This window comes from Protopterus annectens, chromosome 10.part0 (genome assembly GCF_019279795.1).
Source record: "Protopterus annectens isolate FY-2018-M chromosome 10.part0, PAN1.0, whole genome shotgun sequence".
Lineage (NCBI taxonomy): Eukaryota > Metazoa > Chordata > Ceratodontiformes > Protopteridae > Protopterus > Protopterus annectens.
In genome coordinates this window covers 944013480-944038254 of record NC_056744.1, presented here as the reverse complement: position 1 = coordinate 944038254, position 24775 = coordinate 944013480, and positions in this window count along the sequence as shown.

Below are 24775 nucleotides of genomic sequence, written 5' to 3'. Positions count from 1 at the left end.
TACTTAACACCAAAAGTGTGATAAGAGACCTTGGGACACAGGTGGACAGTAGTCTCTCCTTTGATAATCACATTGCCACAGTAGTCAGGAAATCCTTCTACATGGCACACCTTATCACAAAAGGTTTCTTATACAGAAAAAAGAGATCATTGTTCCCCTTTACTCAACACTCATTAGACCCATTATAGAGTACAATGCCCTTTTTGGTATGTACCTCACAAGACATCTACAACAACTAGAAAGGCCACAGAAATACCTCACAAAGAGGATTACCAGCCTCAAACAGATGGCCTACGCAGACCATCTCAAAAAACTCCAGTTTTACTCTGTTGCATATCACCTACTCAGAGGTGATCTCTGCCTAACATACAAAGCTATTTCAAACCCAGAACTGTTGGACATGCTCCAATTAAAAAAATCCCAATACCTTCAAGCTACATGCTCTAGGGACCTAAACCTTGTCACGACAATAAACAGAACATGCTGGAGGGATAGATTCCTGTCCCAGAGACTTTCCATACCCTGGAACAAGCTACCTCTCTATATCAAACAAAGCTCCTCATTAGCACTATTCAAGAAAAATCTTAATGACTGGATGAGAAATAGGAAATTCACCCCAGGGATCACCTCTGTGGCTTTCCTCGATGGGGGCACAGGAAAATAATTTTCTTGAGTGGCAAAAGCCAGGGTACCTTTTTGGCTAGGCTTGTATAGGCCCTAGGGCCAATAGCCTAGTACCTACCTATGAACCTATGAACCTATGATCACATGAGGAACCTTGCCTAAATTTCCAGTTATCCTGAAGTACCACTTGGTTAAGTGACTTGCTGAAGGACAGGGCATAAATATGAAGGAAAGTAAGAGATGCTCTGCAAAACTGGAGACAGATTAGAGCAGAGTACTGCAAATCACTTAACAAGTTAAGCAAACAATAGGTTTTACACCAACATGCATTTTGGGCCACAAAGTTTGACTAACAGCGACAGACTATAATAATCAGTGAGTTACCAAAAGAAAAAATAATAAAACAGGCCTGGCAGTTTGTGTAGCTGACTAAAGTTCTTGCTAAGCCTAAAGGTACAAAGTTTGATACTGCATGACTCCAAACCCCATCTGGGGCATTACACACACATACCTGGTTATACCACTCAGATCTTCAGGAGAAATGCTACAATATCCCATTCATTGTAAAGCTGCACCTAAATAAAAAAGAATCCTCCTACCACTGCAGTCTTCATCTAAACAAAAACCTCCACCTGCAGTTCAGATTTATTATAAAGCTGCTGTCTGCTGCATCTAAATAAACACAGCAGCTGTCTAGGTCACCTAGTGCTGGATCTGGTCCTGTACTGATTCACACATGCCAAGAGTATGTCTAGGAACTGCTGAGGTATCCTCAGTGTATGAGCCCTAGGTCTGGGTCAGGTCTGTAGTGATCCACCTCTGCCAAGAGTAAGTCCTGGAACTGCTGAAGTATCCTCAAGGTATGAGCCTTAGGTCTGGGTCAGATCTGTAGTGATCCACCTCTGTCAAGAGTAAGTCCTGGAACTGCTGAATTACCCTCAAGGTATGACCCCTAGGTTTGGGTCAGGTTTGTAGTGATCCACCACTGCCAAGACTAAGTTCTGGAATTGCTGAAGTATCCTCAAGGCAGAAACCTAGGAAATACCTAACCTGTCCCTGTTCTGTCACTGCAGGAAGTATAGTGAGGGCTATGCATACCTTAGTATTCACAGGGATAGGAAGGCTCAGTATCCCTCTGTACCCCTATGGAGGCCATGCATGCCCACTAAGACAGTTTCAATATCCCTGTCCACTCTGTACCTATCAAGGATTTCTTGATTATTAATATTATGATGAGTTATTCTGTCTATATCTTCGCCTTCTTGGCCAGTGAGTTCCACTGGGCACAAGCAGTTTTGACCCAGTTAAGACAAGTATTTCACATTAGGAAATAGCAAAGACAGCAGCAAGAGAGAGCATCTTCGCCAATTGTAAAGTAGCTAGAAAAAGCACATTTCTTCCTTTTATAATGAAACTGCAAACAGTGCACAAAAGTGTCAAAACATGACAATGAATGGCAAACAGGTGGGAACAGGACTTATCATATAAAGTTTTACATCATTTCTCATTACCATTCCATTATTACTTAATTTGCTTAGGTTTATTTAAAACCATTGCTCGTTAGTGTAAATGACCTCTATGAATCATACCAAAGTTGCATTTACATGCGAACTATACCAGTTGCCTTAACGCATTTGCATAATGACTATAAATACCTTGTAGATTTTAAAACATATGAAGCACATCTATGATAGGTAAGAATAATGGCTTTTTAATATTAATGTTTAAGTCTGAGCTTCACCAAGTCCTCATCTGCTACTGTATCATTCATAATGAGCAACTGTTCCCAGTCTCTTAAAATGAAAAACTACAGTTTCAACCGCAAACTTTATTAGACTTAGAGACTTTAATCTAAACATACAGTTTCAAACCTTATCTTTTTTAAGTTGAGTCGAAGTATGGTGATGTCATTTATTTCATCTATATTTGCTGGCTTAGTAGAGATACCATTTTACCCAGGTTCTTGTCACTTTGTAAAGATGGCAAAATATTTATGAGACAGAAAGGAAAAAGTGCTAGTTTTTGTCAAGATAAACTTGTGGTTGAATGACTCAGTATTTACAGTTGAAATTATTAAATATTTAGCTGGCATGATTGTCAAAAACTGACAAAAAGGCAAGCTTGTCTACAAAATATATTGACACATTACTTCATTTTGCAATTTCTAATTTCTGGATAAAAATCCAACAAGCCTATCTTCACCTTAACCTCAAGGCTACAATCCCGTTTACCACTTAAGTTGCAGTGGCACAGATATTAAAATGGGTAACTTTTTTCAGTCTCAAGGTTTAGAGGCAGAAAGTTTTTCTGTGTTATTCTAAATGCTACTCCTTTTGTCTTCACACATCACTGCCATCCCTCCTTATTTAGCCTGTTAATATAACCGTATGCTCCACATCTTTTACACTTCCTATATGTATTTGTTCAGCTACTTGCCTAGAACCTGCATTGTTTCTGCCACAATTAAAAGTATTAGCACCTCTTCTAATCCCCACTTCACTTGTCTCATAAAATTAAATTGTATGATGGATGGATGGCTGGATAGATGGATGGATGCAGTTTTTTACAATTAGTGCACTGTTTTTGCTTTTATCTTACAACTCACACTTTTTACCATCAAGGTCTTCCTTCATCCCATAATCCATATAATAAAGTTTTCTCCAAATTACTAATTGCATGCATAAAGGAATTTCTGCTCTTCACTCTGTTCTTTCCTGAGCCAACCCTATATATACTCATTAAAATTGCATCCTTTCCTTAACACGTGTTTTCTCAACTTGATCCCTCACCTTGGACCTTTCTGGAGTGAGTGTCACAAACATAGAAAACTTACCTAGCAACACACCACTGAAAAAAACAAAGAAATAATAAAAATTACTTTAACAAAACAACAGAACAGAATAGTAAGCACTTTAATCTCCAAAGACATCACAAACAATGGACAATTTTTTTATAGATTACCTTTTCTAATGACGTTGTCGCCTCACAGTAAGACGTTGTCCTGTTCGATTTTCAGCTGGAGCCTCTTCTGTGTGGAGACGTGCGTGAATGGGCATACCTTCGTTGAAGGTTGTGTGTCAGGGCCAGCAACTCGGCATGTAAAAATCTACTGCCAATCATTAGCAGACTGGAGTTCCACTGTGGCAACCCCTAACTAGGAAAAGCCGAAAGACACAACAACAACAACAACCTTTTCTAATGACTAGGTAAGTGAGCTAGATATAGGTTTAACTATTCTTAGACATGGGCTTCAGTTTGCTTTCCCTATGATTGTCCTTAACTTATCCAGCAACATAGCTCTATTATGGACAGCCAAGAATAGGATTTTGTAGATCTAGCTCTTTGTCCTGTAATGGAGAACATCACTATCAACCTTTTCAAAGTATTCAACGCTATATCCCATGAAAGAATGCGTAAATTCAGGGATCTAAAGATACATGATAGCTACATGGTCACATACATAAAAAATGGAGGATTCTCATCCCACCATTCTGTGTCAAGTTGGGAGGTAAGCACAAACATGATAAGTAAAGAATAGCAGGTAAACAAACTATCAGGCCACTTGATCTTCAGACACTCATTAAAAGTAATATTTTTCTCAGAAAGCACAATGTTTCTCATATAAATCAGCACGTAAGCTAAGGAAAATAACGTATTGTAGAAGGTTTTCCCCAAAGAGAGTTTATCTGCCCAGCAGTGGAAAGTCCGCTAGCCAGCTGCAAATTCTCTGCAGCCCATAACCAAAGCATTCTCCTAGGGTGACAAGAAAATACTAAAGCTTTTGTCTCCCAGGCTACCAGAATTTTGTAAAAGAGAAAAAAAAAGTCTGTTTCCTCAGTTTCTAAGTATCCCCTATGTGATGAGCCATACAGGGGTGAGGATACAGCATTTTCTTATTTTTCTGCTTATGATTCTGAATAAAGTGAGTGGTCAGATTCTTTTTTGGAGGAATTTGCTTTTTCTGAAACTATTTCTAGGGTGAAAAATATGCCTGCATGGGAACAGACTGATATGTCTTGTACCTTATAGAAATATTATGGCTTACTGCAAGTGGAGTGTCCTCATTCTATTGCTATTCCTCCTCATCTGCAAGATTTAGAGGATATTTTTGATATGGCCTGCAATATGCCCAATAGTCAACCTACAGTCCCTAAAAAGGCAGACATACTTTTATAAAATTCCTCACTCTGATAGGTATTTGTTTTCTCACTCCACATCTGACCTTTCAACTATTTCTGTGTCTAGTCCCGTGCAACAAATATGTCTCTGACAAGGATAGGAAAGTTGTTGACAGGTTTGGGAAGATTATTTATCTAACCCTTTAGCCTTTAGAATTTCAGATTATCAAGCTTACATGATAAAGCATTTGTTAGCTTGTTTTGACATTATGAGCAACATTACTGCCGGTTTCCCCTCTTCAGAAGGTAAGCCTTCTTTGAAATCAGAAATTTTAAATTCTGCTTTGAATAAGGAAGATTTGTTTAGTCCTTCTGCTTCTCAAGTGCTCAAACACTTTAATTAAAGAAGAAAATTGATCCGGGTAATTACTCATATTTTTCAGTCCTCCTTTATTAAGAGTGCTAAGACTTTTGCTTCAAACTCTGGTTCCTTTTACAAGAAGCAACAGGCTTTTAGCAAGCAGGCTTATAAGAAAAAAAGGTAGGAGGTTTCAAAGAAAAAGGAAGGAGCCTTCCAGAAAAAGGGTCTGCTCAGTAATTCAGAATGACTATCACAGCATTTTGTTTTTCTCCACTTCTTTCATTATACCTGAACCTGTCCATGAGCCTGGTTCTTCACCTTTCCTTTTGACATCAGACTTTGTCAGACAAATGGGTTGTTCAGGAAAGTAACAGATGGCAGTGGGAAAGCCTACCTCCTTTTCAGGGGACTGCCTTATCATCCTTCCAGTCAGGCTTCACTTTTTCATCCTGCCATCTACCAAATACTTTCTATGAGGGCCGTAAAACCTGTTTCTATCGCTGACATGGGTGGAATGTCACAGTATAATGGCTAGTGCTAATACACAGGCTTATCTTTTTGGCATCACATCTTTTTTTCACTTTGGTGTAACATCTGATATGTAACAAGGAAGGTGCTACAATACCCTGTTGCACAAACAGATTTGAGTTTTGTTGTTCTACAGTGTCTGGAATGTAGATACATACCTCTCAGCTGTCCAGAATTTCACAGAATGTCCAGATAATTGCCTTTTATTTTGGTCTGTTCCTCAAAATTGTGGCTTCCTGTCAAATCATTGAAGCCTGAAGTCACTAAATAATTACAGACATTTAAGTTTCAAGCTTCATATCCTTCATAAAATGCATTTTAATGCAAAACCTGTTTAAGTTTATAAGTTCAATAGTTAAAAATAATCCCTGATCTAGGCCTTTGCCTCTCATTATATTTGGCTTTGTCTAGATTTCTTGCACTAACTGGTTGAGAAGTATGTGTGGTTATACCAGTTTATCCATTCTGGTATCAGCTGGACATGCTTGGCATACTGCTGATGCAATTATGAGTCTATATCATTTTGTCGAATCACTAATGAGCAAACACCTACTAGTCAAACCTTTTTTTTTATCGAACCTGCTAATCATTGAATGGCAAATTTTTCCTAGGGCAAACCAACAGTTGGCCACCATCTGGAATTTGCCCTTTTCCCCACTGTGGTGCAATCTCAGAGTTTGTATATTAAGTTATGGTGGTGTGGGGGGCATAGCCCCCACCGGGTAGGTTCTAAATTTTATGATTTTTTTCATGGTCGGTTGGTAAACCTACTGTTGGTTTGCCCTAGGTAAAATTTTCATTAAAACGACATTCGATGATTAGTGGCTTCGATAAAAAAAGGTTTGATGAATAGGTCTTTGCTCATTAATGATTCCACGAAGTGATATAGACTCTGCAGTTATATCCTGCATGGTACACTATAGTGCGGCATATTCTTCATGCACATCACACTATGTTGTGCTACACACAGGACCTCTCCATGGTTATACATGGTCATGCCATGAAACATGCTCTTAGCTGCCATTGTCAGGGATTCCTTACTGTGTGTATGGCATTATTGTTTATCATGCCCATCCATAATGCTGTATTTGTTGCTGTTTTTTTATAGTAAGGTAACGCTGGCATTCATTACACCATAGTACACATCTTCTGAGTACTGAGTTCTTTCTGCCATTAATAATAGCCTATATACTTCCCTTGATATTCTAATGTTGCATTTTGTTCAACTAATGTAACTGTGGCTTTGCAGTATGTTTATGCATCTGAAAAAGTTATTGTATCTTTGTACTTTAGGTGCTCATGTGATTTCCCTTTTTCCATGCATTGTGTTTATTGGCACTGCGGCCTCTTTTCCCCATACTAGTAAACAATCATATCAATGTGTTAATTTATTTGAAGCACTTGTTTAAATGTTTTTTTTCAGCCATGATCCAAGCAATTGGCAAAAGCATAAAGCAAGATGCATACATCAAATGACTGCATGAAATATGAAAGCATGGCTATATACATGCATACTGTCAACAACATGAACATTTTATAGATTTTATAAACAGAAAATGGAATCTAAAAGTTAAATCCAAGAATATGTGTAGGAAATAGTTCATCTAGTGAGAGTATAAACAATAACAGTAATATTTAAAAGTCACAGAACAGATGAGTATTCAGTCAGGATCCCTGCAATGATTATAGATGAAAGCAAAGATGGTGAGAATTTAAACTATTCAAGTTGACTGAAGTTTTCATTGTCTGGCAGAAAGGATGGGCATTACATTATTTTAATTCTTCTGCCTTTTATGTTTCCATTGTTTTCATACTGGCTATGTCTGGGATGCTGGGTCTCTGATTTTTCTGCCTATTCATGCTGCATAACCTCAGTGCATCATTACATTTTAAAAACTGGTCTCCACAAAATCTTTAAGAAGCCCAACCTTGTGATTAAGCATCCCAGACTTGTGAAATAAAAACATAATCTAGCATTCATTTGTAACATATGTTCTTAGTTAAGAGATACAACCAGCCTAATATTTTGCAATAAATCATGGAAATTATAGTAATTATTGATTAATCATTTTGCCATGATGATAAATGTTTCTGTCATTTTAGGGTCTGGTTTTTCATACTATGTTTTGTAATTTAAAACATTATGAAGTTTCTAGAATTTTTTTGAATAATGTTTGTTATCTCATAAAGTCATGTGAACCAAAATAATGTTTCCACTTAGTGCTGTTTGCTATGGGACAGAAGCAAAATTAATTTATTCTAAGTTCAGGAAAAGCATAATGCCTTATATAACACAAATATCTGTGCTATGTTTGTAACATGCACTAGTACTGTTTTTGTACGCCTGTACCTCAAAACCATTCATAGTTCTGCCTAAATAATGCACAATACTGTATAGCAGAGGCTTTTCAGTGTTATTTATGGTAACCTCTGATTCTAAGTACATCATTATCCAGAAGGCACACCAGGTCAGAATCCTTCAAAGGTCTGTAGAAAAATGAGGAGGTGCTTGCAATCCCTATGATAACTGCATCAGAGCCTGGACAAGTCCCATTATGGCAATGTGGAAAATATGTACTCAGCAGCCACCCATAGATACAACTATACACCATATCACTCAGCTGTCCAGACTTTTGCAGAATATTCAGATTTTTGACTTATATTTTTGTTCTGTTCCATTTAAACTTGTGTTTTTTGGTAAATAATTGAGGACTGAAATTATTAAATAATGACTGACATTTGAGTTTCAGTTTTTATATCCTTCAGCATGCATATGCTAATACAAAATCTAATGTTCTGTCCACTAAGATTTTAAGAGCAGTAATTAAAAATTTATCCTGGATTTTGGGCCTTTGTTCCCCAATTATTTTTGCCCAGATTTCTTGCTCTAAGAGGTTTACAGATATGCTTCCACTGAGGTCAGGAAGACAAGGTACACACAAAGCTATAAGAAACCTACCAGAACTGTTTCACTAATCTGAGTAACAGTTTCAGGAAGAAGATGGGAGCTCTGCCTGTAGTCCATTAGACCAGATGTGGGGGATCTAGTTAAGTTCCCCCAAACAGTACTTCTGTTGTGCTGATGGACTATAGAAGTAAACACAATACCAAGAAAACAGCATGCTTTTGGCATGCTCTAGGTGTTCATTATGCTAAAACACATGTAGGTTAATTACTTGTTGTATCTCCACAATCGGAAGATATGTTGAAAACAGTCTGTATATTATTGAATCAAATATCATTAGTAATTACACTGCAACTCTATCAAAAAGAAACAGTTTCAGAATATGCAAAGCAGGTGATATCAAACACTTGGTAGTGTAATGGTCATGGCAGTTACTGTATGCTTCCAAAAATATGTAACTCTGTTTTTCATGGATGGACAGCACTTTCAAGTCCACTGTCTATGACCATGATAACAGCCACATCTCCAACCTTCGTGTTATACTTAGAGACCATCCCTCAGATTCTGCAAGCCCTGCACGGTGTGCAGGACTAGTGCAGGAGCTCCAGCAGGCAATATGTCTGCCATGCAATCCAGGAATAACCTGCAGGGATGTCCATGAGTGCTCTTGCACTAGTCCTGCATGGACTCAGCCCCTGTATGCAAATTACCTCATTTGCAGGAGAAATCCATGTAAATGAGGTGAATTTGCAATCCAGAAAGCTGGAAACCAGCTGTGCAGGACTAGTGTAATCTGCAGAAATGTACTCCACCAGTAACAGAGTACATTTCTGCAAATTACAAAACGGAGCCATGACAGCTCCAAATAAAGGATGAATATCATGTAGAAAGCATGCCAGTGGCCAACTACAAGGCCATTGGCATGGAACACATTTTAAAAAAAAAATCAACTTTTTTTAGCCGATCTCAGCTGTTAAAGAGTAGGGCAGTGGCACGCAAATGGGATCAGCCGGAAAATAAGGAAAAAAACATAAAATAAGCATTTTAACCATAATCACTATTTTGCCATTATACCCAATGGCAGGCAGAAGACAACATGGCCAGTGCATAGTGGTTGCTAAGGGGGGAGGCTCAGTGTGGGACATGTAACTCTGCATCAGCAGGCAATCCTATGCAAATGAGGGGAATGATACTGAATCCCAGATTTCCCCTGCATGCTAGTCAGCACCCAACAGTGTAAGAGCAGGAATAGCTTGGTGCAAGCCTAGGAGTTAGCTGACATCATAGGGGATGTGTCAGGTATATTGTAAGCAGATTGGAGCCCTGTGGCTCGGGTTTCTCCTAGCCTAGCAGAGCAATGTGTCTGAGGCTGCCTAGCACTCTGTACATTGCAGGTGTGCGAGCCGCGTACTGAGTTTTAAAGAAAAAATAAAAAATGTAAACCAGGAAATAGCAGCTCTGTGTATATTTGAGCACTGTGTTTGTGCTGCGCACCCCCGGGCTTAAACAGGAAGGGAATGGGCAGGGAAAACAGCAGTAGGAAGGTAATTTAGGAGAACTAGCATAGCTGGCAGGTAAAATGTATCAGAATCAGCCAATTACACAGGCAGCAAACCAGCCCAGCCCAGAACACTATTATAAACTATGCAAACACCTTTACCTCTGTTTTTTCCCACACTCTACACCACCGGTGTATACAAGCGGGGAAATTTTAACAAACAAAAACAACAGAATGATAGGGGCTGCAGCATCTATCAGACATCAATAAGTGGAAGAGGCTGAGGGTGGTGAGGATGAGAATGCTGTCGACCAACCCACTGTGAGGAGACGGAGAAGGGTGTACAGACCCAGGGTAACATACCAGGGGCTACATGAGCTGGAGATAGTGGAGTGCTATAGGGTGGACAGGGACCTCCTACAGCAAATTGTTGAGCTGTGCCGGCCACGCCTGACACACAGAACTAACAGAGGGGAACCCATCCCAGTGGATACCAAGGTATGTGTAGGCCTAGAAATACTAGCCACAAGTACCTCCCAAAGCCCAACTGGGGATATTATGGGGATCTCACAGGCATCAGCATCCAGAGTATTCTACCAGTTCCTGGATGCCATGTCAGCACATGCCAGTGAGCACGTATATTTCCTCAACACCCATGATGTGTTGGCCAGTAATATGGATTTCTTCCACCAAATATCAGAATACCCTGAGGTGGTGGGTGCTATAGACTGCATGCACATACACATCAAAGCACCATCCAGTGACCGGGATAGGGTCTACATCAACCACAAGGGATTCCCCTCCATCAACTGCCAAGTCATGTGCGATGCCCAGGGCATTATAATGAATGTGTGTGCTGACTACCCTGGAAGCTATCACGATTCCCATGTATGGCATCTGATGCAGCTGTACCAGAGACTTGCCAGTGGGGACATCCCTTACAGTCACCTAGTGAGGGATGCTGGTTACGCACTGGAGTTGTGGCTGATGACACCCATCAGAAATGCACACACACCTGAACAAGAACGCCATAATGAGGCACACGCACAGACCAGAATCATAATAGAGCGTGTGTTTGGGATGCTCAAGTCATGGTTCTGGTGCCTGGACACATCTGATGGAGCCTTGCAGTACTCACAAGCTACATGTACCTAAATGATCCTGCAGAAACAGCTGCAGCAGGAACAGCATGGGGCATGGCCACACAGCCCCCCACCAATGTCAAGGCCTGCACAGGCACAGAGTGCCTCAGAGGAGGAACAACCTTAGCCAGCCCCAGTAGGCAGATGGAGGCATGCCCAGTATGTCATGGTCTTGGCAAAGAGGCAATGCATAGCACATACACTGGCACAGTAGGGACCCAGGAAATGACACTTCTCTCTGACTCGCACATACAGTAAAAGGGATGCCAAACATGATACTACCTGTGCTCAACCATGTATAGGGTGTGTACTATGTGCATCCAACATAGGCAGCCCCCAGCACCATCCTCAATACTGGCACACCCACAAGGTAAGTCACTCCCCTTACCGATTGCTGATTGGAGTAGCATGTGTAGTTACTTGTATCTATGGTATGGATGTGAGCATGCAAGGGAATCGGGTGGCTGAATAGGATGCCAGCAAATAGACACCTATAGTGGCAGCATGAGATCTTTAACAAATACTGGTGTCACCATAATTGCCAGTAATACACATGTTGACAAAACCCACTGCAGGAAATGTGCTGGGCCACATGTGTGTCCATATGACACACAGATGCCTATCAGGGAGGTTCACATACCCATCAACAGTCACAGCCAGCAGGACAGGTGTAGACAAACACAAACAAAGCCTGTGCTAAGGCCACTGAATGATGCCTATGGGTAGCCACCCCCCCAGCCTACACAGACAGACCACATAAGTTCAGGCAGCGGGATGTTAGTTCTAAAGGGTAGGAAGTCAGAAGCTAATATGTAGGTCAATCAACTGTAGGACCTGTAGTACACTGATATACCTCTAGTCAGCATGATAGGTTAGAAAACAGAATGAAATGGAGTACCTGACATACCAGTTCAGTCATAGCAAATGTGTACAAGTGTCAGGTGTGCACCCCCAATCCTGTGTAGCAATGTAGAAACAGTCAGGTGTGCCCCCCCATAGCCTATGTAGACATGTAGTAACAGTCAGGTACCCCCCCAATCCTATGTAGAAAGGTAGTAACAGTTAGGTGTGCCCTCCATTCCTATGTAGACATGTAGTAACAGTCAGGTGTTCCCCCCCAATCTCATGTAGCAATGTAGAAACAGTCAGGTGTGCCTTCCTGCATAGCCTATGTAGACTTGTAGTAACAGTCAAGTGCCCCCCAATCCTATGTAGAAATGTAGTAACAGTCAGGTGTGCCCCCAATCCTATGTAGACATGTAGTAACAGTCAGGTGTGCCCCCAATCCTGTGTAGCAATGTAGAAACAGTCAGGTGTGCCCCCTCATATCCTATGTAGACAGTAGTAACAGTCAAGTGTGCCCCTCCAATCCTACGTAGACATGTATTAACAGTCAGGTGTGCCCCCCCATCCTGTGTAGAAATGTAGAAACAGTCAGGTGTGCCCCCCCCAACCCTACTTAGACATGTAGTAACAGTCAGGTGTGCCCCCCCAATCCTATGCAGACATGTAGTAACAGTCAGATGTGCCCCCCCAATTCTGTGTAGCAACGTAGAAACAGTCAGGTGTGCCCCCCATAGCCTATGTAGACAGTAGTAACAATCAGGTGTGCCCCCCAGTCCTATGTAGACATGTAGTAACAGTCAAGTGTGCCCCCCCCATCCTGTGTAGAAATGTAGAATCAGTCAGGTGTGCCACCCAACCCTACTTAGACAAGTAGTAACAATCAGGTGTACCCCCAATCGTATATAGAAATGTAGTAATGGTTGGTGTGCCCCCCACAATCTGATGTACACACGTTGTAACAGTCAGGTGTGCCCCCTCAATCCGATGTAGAAATGTAGTAACAGTCAGGTGTGCCCCCCCAATCCTGTGTAGCAATGTAGAAACAGTCAGATGTGCCCCCCCATATCCTATGTAGACTTGTAGTAACAGTCAGGTGTGCCCCCCTCCACAATCCTATGCAGAAATATAGTAACATGTATGTGTAGGTATAATACCAGTGGAGCATGGATGCCCAGAGGTGGACAAGGCAGCAGGATAGATTGTAGCATTTGTACAATATGCAGGTATGTGTGTGTCAGGTTGGTGTGTGTTTCATATTGTGTGAGAGTGGTCAGTATGTATGCATGTTGAGGTATGACCTGGTGGCTATTACCAACTACTGCTGATGACAGGGCCAAGTCCTCACAACTGCAGTGCCAAAAACAATTCCCACCAGTATAACACATGCTAGCAGTAAGCCATTGTAAATGTATGGTGGTATTATGTGTCACCATCTGAAAGATTGACGTGGCATGGCCGTTGCGTTAGATATACAAGCAGTACACAGGGGAAAGTACCCCAGACATATGGTATATAATGTGTAACTGTGAAATGGACACACCCTTGGAATTGTACATACAGGTATGCATCACATTATCTGGACCTGCACTAGGGAATACAGGTGTAGGCTACCAGAACACTTGCAGATCACAAAGGTGGTAGGACTGATGTATTGGGAAACAGCTGATGTACCTGCACATGCCACCATAACTGGAATGCCCCATGCATATCTGTGCATCAGATGCAAGTAGTGTCCATAACACACATGCACACAGCTCACCCAAACATCACCCACAGATATCTCTCTGGTCGTATCCCTGCTGTTGGGAATGGGTGCAATATGGTCCCCACCTGTATATGGCAATAGCGACAGAATGCTGCATGCAGTGCAGGTGTCCCATGCAGGTGTGTCCCTAGCTGTAGGTAGCACCATGCCAGCATCCACGCTACCTGACCAGTACTGGTAGAAAGTATTGGCATGAACACCTAACACACCTACCCTGTCACCCCAGGGGAATATACTGTATGACAGTCTGGGACTGTAGGACTGACAGAATGCAACAGCCTGCCACAGCTGACCCACATCACCACCAAATGGCCTACAGGCCTCTGCCAAAGGCCTGTGTCTCACACGTACTGACAATGCATTTTATGTCATGGACACCCACATAACATAACACACTCCACATAAGCCATATGCAAGGCCATGTGGACAAACCACAGTAAGATGCCCACCATGTCCCACTGAATGAACTGCAGACCAACACTGAAACACAGCTGTGATGAGGTGATAACCTTAGGGAAAGTATCAGAGATTGTATGCATAATGTATGGCAGAGTATAGAATAACAGAGGGGGGTTGGGTGCATGGGCAGCATGGAATATGCAAGGTCTGACACACAGCTATGTGCACACACTATCCCTGGCTGCAAACACATAAATGGGTGGCTACAAACCTGCCCGTACACCACAATAGGGGTAATGTCCTGACTCATGGTTCCTGCCTCTGGGTAACCTGTGTGAATCTGCACAACTGTGAGGTATTGCCACAGCAAGTTAAGGCCATACTGTCATGTTGATGGATGTACAAGTATGGGATCATCAGCTAGCACTGTACCAAGGTGTTGAACCAGATACACAGACCCATCAGCAAGTGTCTGCAGGTCCCCCTCCAGAATGGCATAACTTACCATGAATATGTAGGTGTCTGCCCACAATATTAAACACAACTGCATTCACCCTTGTTCCCAGGACATCACTGTAAGCAAGGATGTCCACCTGACAGTACTTTAGGTCATAAAACATCACAGTGTATAACAGTACACGTCTAAATATCTTCTCTAACACCAGTACCATGTAGCAGAAACAGCACAGACACAATCACCTAAAGTACACACTATCCCTTGCACAGTTTGTCCCAATTTTGCCAAATGATCTATGGATGCCCTGCAGAAACAGTTATCTACCTGTAGGTGTACAACACAAAGGTCTGCACTGGAGTACAAATGACCCGGAATGGATGCACATATTCAATACAGAAGGGCGCACTGGGCATGCTCACACACTTAGATAAATGAAGGCAATGTCAGGCAACAACATACCGAAAGGTCATACTGGGCATGCTCACACACTTAAAGAAATGAAGCCCATGTTTGCAAACAATAGTGGACCATACATATCTGACTGTTGCAGATGGTAGTGCATACACTCCTCAGTATGCACCAGTCATGCTTTGCACACACAGTGGATAGGAATACAGACATATATCCAAGGACAACACACTATAATAAGCCAAAGGTAGACATACATAGATGTGTGGAAGGGAGTGACTGTGACAAAGAGCCACCCATCATGAGGCCTATCCCACCCAGCACACAGCCAAATGGCTGCAACCACATGATGTGTAAATGTCACTCACAGTAGAAATTAGTCACTGGTATCCATCAACATTACAGACTATGTGGTGCAAGTGCTAGCTGTGCAACATGATGGAAGAAGGCAGTAGTCATCTATTAGCTGAATACACATACCTGCGGAATATAACCCTGTGAGTGCCTGGATGTGGTGTGTCAACCTCTAGATGAATGGGTTATGGCCCATGCACACAAACTGCCCTCCCCATAGTCCTACTATGACAAGCCTGTTGATGTCATCCACTTTGAAATACACCTCTGGGAACAGAGTAGCCTAGTAATCTCTGTGGTGTGTCCTAATACTGCGTAATGCTGCAGTGTGATAAACTATTTAGGTAGGAGTTCTAATCCCAGACATGGCAACTGTGTCTGTGTCTGTGTAGGGAACAATGCTTTTTACGCTAGTCACGCTCACTACAATTCAGATGTCCTACTTTGACAAGGTTGCTGATGTCATTCACTGTGAAATACACCTTTGGGAAAGGTGTAGCTCAGTAATCTCTGTGGCGCATCCTATAACTGCGTAATGCTGTAGTGTGATACCCTAGTTAGGTAGGTGTTTTAATCCCAGACATGGCAACTTGTGTGTGTGTCTCTGTGTAGGGAGCAATACATTTTAGGGTAGTCACACTCACTACAGATCAAATGCCCTACTTTGGCAAGGCTGCTGATGTCATTCACTGTAAAATACACATTTGAGAAAGGTGTAGCCTAGTAATCTCCATGGCGTGTCCTATAACTGCATAGTGTTGTAGTGTGATAACCTAGTTAGGTAAGAGTTCTAATCCCAGCCATGGTGACTGTGTGTGTGTGTGTGTGTGTGTGTGTGTGTGTGTGTGTGTGTGTGTGTGTGTGTGTGTGTGTGTGTGTGTGTGTGTGTCTCTGTCTGTTTAGGGAGCAATACTTTTTAGGCTAGTCACGCTCACTACAATTCAAATGTCCTATTTTGGCAAGGCTGCTGATGTCATTTACTGTGAAATACACCTTTGGGAAAGGTGTAGCCCAGTGAACTCCATGGCATGTCCTATATTTGCGTAATGCTGTAGTGTGACAACTTAGCAAGGTAGGAGTTCTAATCCCAGTCATGGCAACTTTATGCATGTTTGTCTGTGTGTGTCACTGTCTGTGTATGGAGCAATGTTTTTTAGGCTAGTCATGCTCACTACAATTCAAATGCCCTACATTGGCAAGGCTGCTGTTGTCATTCACTGTGAAATACATCTTTGGGAAAGATGCAGCCCCATAATATCCATGGCGTATCCTATAACTGCTTAATGATGTAGTGTGGTAATCTAGTTAGGTAGGAATTCTAATTCCAGATATGGCAACTGTGTGTGTGTGTCTGTGTTTCTGTCTGTATAGGGAGCAATGTTTTTTACACTAGTCACACTCACTACAATTCAAATGTCCTACTTTGGCAAGGCTGCTGATGTCATTCACTGTGAAATACACCTTTGGGAAAGGTGTAGCCCAGTGAACTCCATGGCATGTCCTATAATTGCGTAATGCTATAGTGTGACAACTTAGCTAGGTAAGAGTTCTAATCCCAGACATGGCAACTTTGTGCATGTTTGTGTGTGTGTGTCACTGTCTGTGTAGGGAGCAATGCTTTTTAGGCTAGACATGCTCACTACAATTCAAATGCCCTGCATTGGCAAGGCTGCTGATGTCATTCTCTGTGAAATGCATCTTTGGGAAAGATGCAGCCCCATAATCTCTGTGGTGTGTCCTATAACTGCTTAATGCTGTAGTGTGGTCATCTAGTTAGGAAGGAGTTCCAAATATGGCAACTGTGTGTGTGTCTGTGTCTGTCTGTAAAGGGAGCAATGCTTTTTACACTAGTCACACTCACTACAATTCAAATGTCCTACTTTGGCAAGGCTGCTGATGTCATTCACTGTGAAATACACCTTTGGGGAAGATGTAGCCCAGTAATCCCTGTGGCGTATCATATAACTGTGTACTGCTGTAATGTGATAGACTAGTTAGGTAGGAGTTCTAATCCCAGATATGGCAACTGTGTGTGTGTGTGTGTGTGTGTGTGTGTGTGTGTGTGTGTGTGTGTGTGTGTGTGTGTGTATGTGTGTGTGTGTGTAGGGAGCAATGCTTTTTAGGCTAGTCACACTCACTACAATTTAAATGTCCTACTTTGGCAAAGCTGCTAATGTCACTCACTGTGAATTACACCTTTGGGAAAAGTGTAGTCTGGTAATTGCCATGGCAGGTCCTATAACAGCGTAATGCTGTAGTGTGATATAATACTCTGGTAGTTGTTCTATTCCCCCACAAGGCAAGTGTGGATGTTAGTGTGTATGTTTATATGTCTGTGTAGGGAGCAATGCTTTTTAGGCTAGTCACACTCACTACAGATCAAATGCAATACTTTGGCAAGGCTGCTGATGTCATTCACTGTAAAATACACATTTGAGAAAGATTTAGCCCAGTAATCTCTGTGGCGCATGCTATAACAGCATAATACTGTAATGTGATATAGTAGTCTGGTATGGGTTCTATTCCCACACATGAAAAGTGTGGATGTTTGTGTGTTTATTTCTGTGTCTGTGTAGGGAGCAATGCTTTTTAGGCTAGTCACACTCACTACAGATCAAATGCCCTACTTTGGCAAGGCTGCTGATGTCATTCACTATGACATACACCATTGGGGAAAGAGTACATCAGTAATCTCCGTGGTGTGTCCTATAACTGTGTAGTGTAATAAAGTAGTTAGGTAGGAGTTCTAGTCCCAGACATGGCAGGTGTGTGTGTCTGTGTTTGTCATTCATATCATGTGTACAGATGGCCATGAGTGTGTAACAACTGGACTCATTGTGGAGTGGATTTTGCAAATGTCTTATATGGTGGCCCTATTATATGTCACAATGTCCACTGTACAAGGATAATAGATGTGAAATAGCTGAGAGGCTGGGGTGCCAATCCATACCTCAACATGTGACATCAAGACCTTGTGAACAAAGTTAGCAATCCTTGTATCACCCAGAGAAGACTCTCAACCCATGTTTCATACACAAACACACTTGCCTAGGCAACAACCGCTATGGTGGTAGTACCCTGCATATTTCCCACAGATAGTAACCATGGTGTGATTGCAGTGGACTACAGAGGGCATGGCACCCTGTCCATCAGTACAATAGGCACATACATGCAGACAGTGTGGCTTCACTATGTTCCCCACTGGACACCTGCAACACCTGTGGTGCCATCAAATGTGACCCACAAAGGACATACCATGCCTTAAACACATGCCCTGTAATGACAGATGCCACTGACACCAGAAAATACCTGTATCATGCTATCAGTTTAGGTGCAGGGCCAACCGTCTGTCCATTACCTGTTCCCACCACATGAGACCAGGTCTGGCACATTGGATGATAACAATCTGTGCACACAACATGGGCCAGACACCTCAGGTACAGTTCTACATGTCACTGTACATGCATGTGGGACTTGTGCACATCCCAGACACCATCCATGGTGAACTAATGAACACATACATGACAAGCAATGCACAGTAATGGCCACACACAATAGTTACCCAGGTGACTGGATGGTGAATACAATACCTACCTGTGTGGGCCAATCTAGACACTACACCCCTGAGCCACACTGCAGACCATTGTCATGTGGCCTGATGCCAAGGTATACCCATCACCTAGTCTTGTATAGCCTTCTGGCACAATCAACCACTACACACCCGTGAAGCAATGCAACCATGCATGTCAGTACTGGTACCCTGTGTCTGTGTGTGTGGTGTATGATGCTTCTGACCACATTCACACTCACTACATCCCCCATTGGCATACAGAAGCATGCTGTCTGATGTCAGACACCTCCACATACCCTTTGCCCATATAACCTCTGGATAACTCCTGTGGTGCATGTGATACCTGCACAGTATTGTATTGTAGCAAACTAACTAGTGAGGAGGTGCATTCCTGACCCTGCCAGTGTGTCAATGTGTGTGGGTCCCTGAGGGAGTGTGGCTGTGATGATGCTAACACTTGTTCATGCAGACATGCACGTGTACTACACCTACCTTATCGCTACCATATCACTGTTGCAGATGTCACTCACCATCACATATGCGTTTGGAGAGCTCCTCAACATGTAAGCTATGTGGCACATCCAATAACTGCATCGACATGTGATAGCAATACATAGTCAGTCAGGGGTTTGGTACCCTGCACTGGTAGGTGTGTGACACAAACATGCTTAGGTTTTACTCTCACCCCCCTCCCTGACCTATCTTTGCCTCTATCTGCCTCTCTCACTCCCTCTGTGGTGGACGTGGAGATGTACACCTGCTCTGCTTAAGCAGCATGTGTTTTGTAAGTGATGCTCATGATTAGCTGATGGCCTCTGCATGAATTGCAGCCCTAATCTAGCTGATTGCATGTGGAACAGTTTGGTAACTTTCCCATAGCCAATTGCATGGAAACACACTCCAATATCTAGGAACATCATGTTGGTGTTGGGCCTTTTCATTCACTGTGAGCAGGACCTAGATCTGTTGTTTGGCAAACAGCATCACAGCTGGATTGGGGATTTACCTCTAACAACATACACTGTGGAAACAGGCCAACACACAGGAGGGGGATGTGCATGACATGACTACAGAACGTAAGTGTCGCTATTCTGTATTTGGAGTAATGTTGGTTTAACAGGGTATGCGTGGATATGGCTGGTCTGCATGTTTTAATACTTGTCATGACATTGCTATGTTTCTGAGGAAACCCCCACCTCTTGGGGCAACTGCAGACTGGGCAGTGTGTGGTGCCTTTTGTTTCTTGTGTTACCTATATGTGAACTGCAGAAGCATAGTGTAAGGATTGCAGACAGTACATGGTGACAGACATGAGAGTTACTGACTTCATAACCCTCATAGGACATATGTCACAACAAACCCTGTTACAACAGTAAATATATGAGGGTATCGCAGCAACATGCCAATATTGGCCCTGTGTTTGTGCCCCCAGCCACAACTCTGTCAACCTGTGTACATATGTCATGTGGTAAGATGTGCATATGTTCTAAACACCATAATTTAGTGACATCATATCTGATAACAAGCCAGTGAGATATCAAATTGCGACACATGTTATGTATAGTAGGGGTTATCTTTGAGGATATAGCCTGGGCATTCTGTGGTTGTGTGTACAGTACTGAGGTCTGTGTACTTATGATGACTATCGACAGTGTGTGCATTGTGAATATGTACCTTGGTCTGTGTACAGACTGCAGTAGATGTCATTGTTCTTGGTCCTGTTCTATCTGATGTTACATGCTGCTCCACTGCATGTTACCCTATTGGCTTACATGTTTGTAGGGCTAAACACACACATGTCCCATACCACAGACAGGCATCGGACCACATTGTGTAGTGGCCCAGTATATATAGGGATAGTGTGTGAGTGGCACATATGAGGATGGTGTTGATGAGATAGTCCATATACTGTAATATTATGCTAGCTACCATATGTGGCTGTGGCTGTGTTCACATTGGTTGTGGTTATGTACGTTCACACAGGTGTCTGTTACTCTGTGCTGTGACATTTATTTTTATTTATTTTATTTTACATTTGTTGACCGGGCTAGTCTAACTGGATATATGTCCTTTTTCAGTAGAGGCCCGGGGAGAAAAGCTCCAGGTTATAATACATAGAACATACATAGTTCATAATAACAGGCTGTATAAGGTTATGATAAGCAAAGAAACAATAAGCATGAGTAGCAATTATGAAAAAACAAAATAGTCAAAAAAATTTTTTTTTTTTTTGTGTAAAGTAAAATATTATGAAGGTGGCGAAATATAAAGGAAAGGATAAAGAGAGATAGCTGTGAAGTAAAGATAGGACAGATATCAAAGATAGAACAGGATGAGTAGAGGAGTACATAGTTTTCTAACAGCTTTAAAAGTTGTTTTAAGAAGGAGTGGTGAGAGAAAAATACCTAAGAAGAGAGGAGAGAAAGTTAAGATGAGTGAGTGCTGTTCACAGGGTAAGTTCCATGTCTTAATGTATAGTCTTGGAACTTAGGAAAACAAGCTATTGGGGAGTTGGGTAGAGAAGGGGAGAGGGAAGGTGAGATAGGAGAGAGATGAGCAGGCTAGTCTGGGTTTCAACAGGGGTAGAGCCATTTATTATTGAGGTAGTTGGGTAGAGAAGGGGAGAGGAAAAGAGAGATAGGAGACAGATGAGCAGACTAGTCTAGGTTTATACATGTGCGGAGCCATTTATTATTAAGGTACAGTTTGATATTTTTCTTGAAGAGAGGAGGAGACTTCAGGGATGTAATATCAGCGGGTAGATTGTTCCAGTGTTTCCCAACAGAGTTGGAGAATAAGCTATCTCCAGCAGAGTTATTGGGTATAATCCTTTTTATCAGTAGTTTATTAGAGGAGCGTAGATGTTTCAGGTTGTAGTACGGGGTAATGAGGCTAGTGAGTATAAAAGTTTTGGTAGGTTGGTATAGGGTTTTGTGGGTTATAATAAGTTGTTGTAGTTTGATCTGATTAGAAAGTTCAAGCCAGCCAAGTTGTTTTAGGTTAGTGCAGTGATGGGTCCTAAAAGGAGATCCGGTTGCAAATCTAGCTATGTTGTTGTAGGATGTAACTAGTTTATTTAGGTTTTTTTTTGACAGGCTGGTGTAGATGGGACATGCATAGAGTAGAGTAGAGATTAGATGGGTCTTGGCTAGGGTGATTCTTGTAGCTGGGGTAAGAAATGGTTTTATTCTATATAGGATTTCTATTTTTTTGTTCACAATTTTTATAGTAGAGTTAATGTGATTTTCAAAATTGAGTGTATTGTCAATTGTAATACCTAGTAGTTTTGTGGAGGTATCTGGAGAGATACTGATATTATTGTTGGAGGTAAGGGAGAACTGTAGGGGGGTTGGGTTGCGTGTTGGTGAGAAGAGTAGAAGTTTTGTTTTCTTTGGGTTGAGTAGGAGGCAGCGTTGGGAGAACCATTGTTCAACTATGTTAAAGGCTTTTTGTGTAAGGGACTGAAGTTCAGCCTGAGAGGTAGCTGTGCAGATAATAGTGGAGTCATCTGCATATTAGATGCATATAGAGAAAGGGATAGCAGTTTGGAGGTCATTGATGAAGATGGAAAAAAGAAGAGGACCTAAGATTGAGCCTTGTGGGACACCTAGGGAAATAGGAAGGTGGACAGATAGTGAGTTTTTCCAGATTACAGGTTGTTGACAGTTTTCGAGGTAAGATTTAAACCAAGTTATACTATTAGGATCAAGTGAGAGAGACTTGAGAATATGTAGAAGCATTTTGTGGTTCACCATGTCAAAGGCTTTGGATAAGTCAATAAACAGAGCAGAAGAAAGGCTGTTTGAAATGCGCTTAGTGTTAATGGTGTTTGTGAAGGAAAGCAGAGCAGTGGTGGTACTGTGGGATGGTCTAAAGCCATGTTGACAGTCAGCAAGTAGGTTGTTATGGATAAGATGGTTTAGGAATTGTTTGTGGATACATTTTTTCTAAAATTTTGGCAAGAGGAGATAATAAGACAATGGGACGATAGTTGGATAGATCAATAGAGTTACCCCCTTTGTGTAGTGGGATGATGTGGGATACTTTCCAGATATCAGGGACTGTTCCTTCATTGATGGATCTATTTATTAGTATAGAGATAGGGTAAGCAATAGCTTTGGCTCCAATTTGTAGAAAAACGGCAGGGAGTTTGTCTTGAGAGGGTGTGGAGGGTTTTAGTTTTTGAAGTAGTGATGAAATATGTGATGTAGGGATGGGAAGGAAGTGAAATGATGGGGGTATATTTTTAGAGAAGGGATTTAGATTTGAGGTGTTGGGAGATAGGTGACTAGCCAGGTTTTGTATAGTATCTGTGAAGTAGGAATTAAAGGCATTAGCTATTTGTACAGGGTTATCAGGATTTGAGTCCTGTGGGTTGGGTGTGATTGATTGGCCTGGGGATAGAAGATTATTAATGGTGGACCAAAACTTTTTGGGTTCCTTATTGGATATTTGTTGAAGATGAAGGTTGTAGTTTTGTTTATCAGAAAGTATAGCTTTTTTGTTTTGTTCCTACATTATTGCTAAGCCAGGGGGCGGACTTGGTTTTGGTTCTAATCTTGCGAATAGTTGCATGCTGGTCTAAGATAGATATGAATAAGGAGTTGAAGTATTGTACAGCATCATTGAGAGGTAGTGACTTTAGTGGAGTCCAGTTACAGTGATATAGTTGAGAGAGAAAGAGCTCTGAGTTAAATTTTTTTTTGTGCGAAATGTGCGGAAGGAGGTCGGAAAAATGATGCTGTTTTTTTTTTCTACTAACATAGGTTAACAGGTGATCACTTAGATCACTTGGAAGGGTGCCTGCAGAGTAGGTTTGTTGGGGAGTATTAACAAGAATCCAGTCCAAGATGGAGTCTTTATTGTTGTTTTTGTTAATTCTGGTTGGGCTTGAAATAAGTTGAGTAAAGCCATGGAGATTTATATGGGAGGTGGGGTTAGACTGGTTACAGTGATTCCAATCAATATTTAGGTCCCCGAGTATTATTGTTTCTTGTGGGATATTGGACGCTAGCCATTTGAGAATGTTCTCAAATGTGTTAATGTTATTTCCTGGGGGGAGATAAGTACAAATAATATAGATGGCTTTACTTTTGTTTACTTGCAGTTTAGAGGATACAAGTTTGGCATTATTGTTTAAGGGGAGGTTCAGGTTAATGGTGTTGATTTGTAGGTGTGTTTTGTAGAGAATAGCAACTCCTCCTCCCTTTTTGGATGTGCGGTCTAGTCTAATTATATTATAGCCTGGTGGGGTAATTTCACAGTCTTTAATAGTGGGTTTTAGCCAAGTTTCAGATAGGCAGAGGATATCAAATTGGTTGACATCAAGGAGTGCATGTAGTTGTGCAATTTTGTTACAAACACTACGTATATTTAGGTGAGCTATGGTAAGATGGTTGGTAAATTTGTATGAAGGTATAGTATTAGGGCAGGCATTGTCTTCAGTAGTTAAAGTCTGGGTGCCTGTAGAGCCTGCTATATATGCAGGTACATGTGTATTCCCCCATAAGAAATGTAGGCCAGTGTTGTGGCAGTCTGCCTGTAGTCTGCACAGTGCTTTGTTACATGCCTAGCAGCTTAGTGTACTTATCCAGTGTGATGTTATGTTCAGATGCTTGCCAGATGTACAGCTGCCAGGCCACCATAACAGTCATGTATGTCGGACAAAGCAGTGGGATGCTGTACAGATGTATGTCACTAACTAATTGGTAGTATGTGGCCATGGCACCTCTGTACCAACAGTTAGTATGTGTCAGGACAGACAGGGGTGTGTGAATGCATAACCTATGGGGGCAAATG